Source organism: Triturus cristatus, chromosome 3_1 (assembly GCF_964204655.1).
Source record: "Triturus cristatus chromosome 3_1, aTriCri1.1, whole genome shotgun sequence".
In the NCBI taxonomy this organism is placed as follows: Eukaryota; Metazoa; Chordata; class Amphibia; order Caudata; family Salamandridae; genus Triturus; species Triturus cristatus.
In genome coordinates, this window is record NC_140583.1 from 24,326,786 (window position 1) to 24,331,883 (window position 5,098).

The window sequence follows — 5,098 nt, forward strand, 5'->3', positions numbered from 1 at the left end:
CACACCTTGAAGTAGGCTTATAGGGCACATGTGTTCCCATCCAGCCCCCACTGCAGCCGCTGAGGAAGTGACCTTGGCCAGTGGAAGATCGCCAAACCAGAGCCAGGATCCAATTCAACAGGAGCAGAAGCTTCCCAGGAAGGCTCGTAAAATGTGGTTAGAAGCGAAGGAATACGTTGTGAATAGTGATACAAATGAGCCTTTAAGGTTTCCACCAATACATTTACGTCCGAAGGCTCAACCAATTGTGTTCCGAGACACAAGTCCAAGGCACACTCGAAAGTGCACAGCAGACAGGGGGATGCGGGCTGCACGCAGTGTAGCCAAACAGGCAAAGTGACAGGAACCAATGCTTATTAGGTTCCTGAAGCAAAGGTGCACCGAAGCAATGTACCCTGTGTTCATGGCATAGCAGCACGTGCCAATGCCAGCTCCACTCGTTTTTGAAATGAAACATCCATTGCTGAGCAGTCCCAGCAATCAGGAGCAGGACAAGCGGAGGACCTCGAAAAAGGTTTCCAAGCACGGAGAGTACCAATGATGGAATGACTCCGGAAATGGTCTGGAAGGTGCTAACCAACCCAGAGCCTTTATGTTTTGTTTTTTTGATAATTAATCTTATTTGCATTTGAAAAACCAAACATACAAAAGACAGCTTGTGATTGCGCAGTATATCAAAGTCCATCGTCGGCAGACAACAAAAGTCCCAGCCGTACTGTATTGCCTTCAAGCAAACCACCCCCCCAGAGAAGCGATATAAACAAGGTAGGAGAGAAGTCAGGCACATACCTTAAGACAGTATGTTTAACCATTTGCCCCATATTTTCAGAAATTTCTCAGGGCATGCCCGGGCCTCAAAGAGGAGCTCCTCCTGTGTCGTGCACCAATCCACCCCCCCGTCGCCACTTTCGTAAGGTGGGAGGTTTGGCCTGAGCCCAGGCCGCTGCAATATCGTGCTTAGCCACTGCCTCCGCTGTGCCCAAAAAGCGTTTTTCGGCTCTAGAGCCATCCAGTCCATTAAAGACCCCCAGAAGAAGGCGTAAAGGATCGTGAGGAACCTGCCAACCCAGAGTGTGTGTGAGGTCAGACTCCACACCCGACCAAAACAGAGCAAGGCCCGGGCACAACCAGACCATGTGGTAGAAATCGGCCGGGGCTTGGCCACATCGGGTGCAGTCTGGGGAGGGGGCAGTCATGCCCTGTGTAGGCGCACAGGGGTGAGATAAGCCATGTGGAGGTACTAGAGCTGGATAAGATGTAACTTAGAGGAGGTCATCAGGGTTTTGGGAGCCATAAGGGCATAGCGCCAGTCTGCCTCTTCCAGGGGACCCAGCCATTCCTCCCAGTGGGTGCGCAGTGAGTCTAGGGTGGTAGGGCCATTGTTCATGAGGGAGCGATATATCTGTGACACCCCTCCGCTGCTTAGGTTACCCATCCTTACCTGGGCTTCCAGCGGGCTGAACTCAGGAAGCTAGGTGCCTGATGGAATATGTGTGTTAAGAGTGTGGCGGAGTTGTAGATATCTGTAAAATTTGGTAGTGTGAAGTGAGTGACGCTGCTGCAGATCAGGGAAAGCCCTGACTTGGTCTCCCACCCAGACGTCTCCAAGGAGCGAGATCCCGACCTGATCCCACTGCCGGAAACCCTCAAGGGTCGATGTTTCATGCAGTCATGTGATGTGCCACAGAGGGGTATGTTGGGTAAGTCTCTTGTCCCAACCCGTATAGCGCAGGGCAGAGAGCCAGGCCACTAAAACTGCTCTTGTGATTGGAGGGAGCGTTTGTGGAATGGGGGCCCCATACAAGTAGGCTTGGATTCGCGGGAAGTCCATAGTGCGCAGCTCAGTCCAGTAGGCCGGGTCGGAAGAGCCTCCAGTGAACCAGTCGTGGGCCACTATGAGTTTGGTGGCCAGATACTACAGATGAAGATTGGTCCTGCCCAGACCCCCATCAAAGGGAGGGATACGGCAGCGAGCCAAGGCTATACGGGGTCTCCCACCGCCCCAGAGTAACCTAGTAATTACCCCCATCAAAGTCTAGGAACCAACTATCTGAAAGGTGAATGGTGGTGTTTTGAAGAATGTAGAGGAAACGGGGGAGCATCATCATTTTTAAAAGTGCCCCTCTTCCAAGGGGGTTAAGGGGAAGGGATTACCAACGCTTCAGGTCGTTTTTGACTTTTGTGACCAGGGGTGTAATATTAAGGGCCCATTCCAGCTCCGGGAGCAGAGTCACCCAAATTCCTAGATACTTAAACGATTGTCTCTGTAAAGGGATATTGGATTGCCAATCAAAGCAAGCCCTAGAGGGATGGAGGGGGATCAGAGTGGACTTCGTCAGGTTGAGTCGCAGACCCGAGATGTTCTCGAAGTCCTGCAGCACCGTCAAACAATGTGGGCCGGAGGTCTCTGGGTTGGCTAAGAAAAGAAGGACGTCGTCCGCGTACAGGGCAATTTTATCTACGTGGTGGGGGTCCCAGGACCACCCCTGAATTTGGAGGTCATCACTTATGAGGAAGGCCAAGGGCTCCATCGTGAGCACAACTAAGAGGTGTGAGGCCTTTATGTTTAAAAAAGTGCGCTATTACCACCCCATCAGGTATAATCAAAATACGGTGCACTAGCTCTTCAAAGTGTAGTGGAAAGTTAGTAGCGACTGTATCTCCAAAAAACAACCTTGCAACTTTGAGATCAAACATCTTCTTTGCAGAACACTAATGACAACTGTCTGTCACCTCCGCCGTGTCATTGGCAACACAGATGGAAAAATGGCATTCCATCGTGAATGCAGTCGGAGTGTCGAGGATGCCAAGATGCGCTGGCATGATATGCAAAGCCAAACCAAGCAGAAACCCGCTGGCAACAGGAAGGGAGCAACGGCGAATGGGGTGGGAGTCCAGCGCCACAGGAGGAGCTGGAGCAAATGGCAGCCACAGTCATCAGTGTGGAGACCATGCAAGGAGACGGGAGTCCGGACACAGCTCAACATGACCTGACAGCATCAACAGGGTGAGTAACGAACAGGAACTAGGGGACGGGGGGTTACGGGCACAATGGCACACATGCACAACGACGTGTAGCACACCGCACACCAACAATGACCCTGGGTCATGTCCCTGATCCCCGTGGAGCACCTCAGCGCACATACAAACATCAAGTAGGCCCCCGTCCACCATGTGCCCAAAGGGGTCCCCCCCACACATCACCAATTCCACAACACACACATGCACCCGTGTGAAACACAGCAAAAATGCGTATTTGTGACCCACATCGACGGGGCAAGTGACAATACATGACGAGCAGCATGGCAGGAGTACAATCATCATTACATTGTGCACGCCACGACACTGAGGTGGCTGAGTGTGGATGTGAGAAGTTGGCCTGGCATATGCTGGTCGCTAGTTAAAGTGGCCACCTTGCACCAGTACAATTCGACTCTTATGGTAGATAGGTTTAAGACAACCTTTTAAAGAAAGCTATCCTAGTGGTAGCTGTGGAGAGCAGCCTTCATGTTAAGTCTTTAGAGGAATGTAAAGCAGCTTGTTTTACCTTATAATCTCTTGAATTACCAAAAAATAAAGGACACGACACAGGTATATATATAAAATATATATGTATTTATTTCTAACACACTCTACTAATCTCTTTATGAGATTAGAAGTCAAGGACATATGCAAAAATCAACAGTTCACAACAAGTTAAGCACAAATATGGCTGGGGCCCTAGGGGCGTACCAGACCATATACTAAAAAAGAGACTTAGGAAGATCGACTTGCGAAGGGACAAGGCCTAGGGCCTTCAGAAGCGCTGGGGCCTCACTAATCCACCCAAGGCAGGTAAGTAAAGGACCCACGGGAGACGCATGCAGTGTGAGAACACAGCCGCAGATCCGAATAGACTTCAATGGAGCAAGTCGCGGTTGGAATTTTAAAGTTTTAGGGTACTTCGGGAGAGTCTACAAGCAAGTCACTTACAGGGTAAGTAGTTCTAGAGCCAACACCCACAGGAGCACCGTAGTGCTGGAGTTACCTCACTCAGGGAAGCCGGGTGCATAGGTGTCTTTTGGTGTCGGGTCGCGGCGTCGTTTTCAATGGGAGCCAAAGAAGACTTGCTGCTTGTGAAGACAGGAGAAGTGTCCGGTGGAATCCAGGGCTGGATTCAGAAGAAAGAAGACCTGAAAGCAGAAGGGACAGTGTTCAAAGTCAGTTGGCAGTGACCCAGGGCAAGGAAGCTGGATGTCCACAGTCGTCGGGTGATTTCAGGTGATCACGGGTGTCTTGACTCTTCAGCCACGAGGTCCAGGAGTCGTCGACGATGACCAGGAGCTGGATTTGGTGTGTCCCACGAAGTCTGCAGCTTACTGCGGTGTCAGCGACCATATTGGAGCCAACAAGCCTTGGCAACAGCAAGTCTTGTGGAAAGTGTAAAAAGTCAGAAGTACAGACCAGCAAGGTCTGAGGGACTCACCCAGCAAGGGTAAGTTAGGGCAGGCCTGGAGCAACCAGGGGAGCCCTTTGGTTCTGTAGAAAAGTATTCTGGGGACCCACAAGCCAACCAGCAAGGGATTGCAAAGACGCCTCGGGAGGATTGACTCACCAGGAGCCCACGGTCACTCGGGACGAGGTAGGCCTCTGATCTTCGGAGAAAATCCTGCTGGAGGCTTGGACCACATGTGGCCTAATGCACAAGTTCGTAGAACATCGTGAAGGGGTTGCACTCAAAAATAGCGCCCGGTACCCAGGTATTGCAGTTTCTCGTCACGCGTGGGGTCCACTTGCCTCAGCGTCTCTGGGGACTCACGATGGCCTTGGAGAAGTCAGGAAATCCACTTCCGGGGCTGCAGGGACTTTGGACTCCGGCGGGAGCGGGAAGGTGTGCGACCATTGATTCAAAATGGTGGTGCCTGCCAAGCAGAGGAGTCACTCCTTGACTCCAAGGGAGATTCTTCAGTCTTCCAGAGGTAGTGGAACGTCGAAGGTCCAGGATTCTTCTTCAGAGCGTCGTCCAGAGATATCTAGTTTGCAATGGAAAGGGTTCCCTAACTTATACTAGAAGGAAGGGCGTAACTAGCTCTATGACCCCCACCTATGGGAGGGTCAG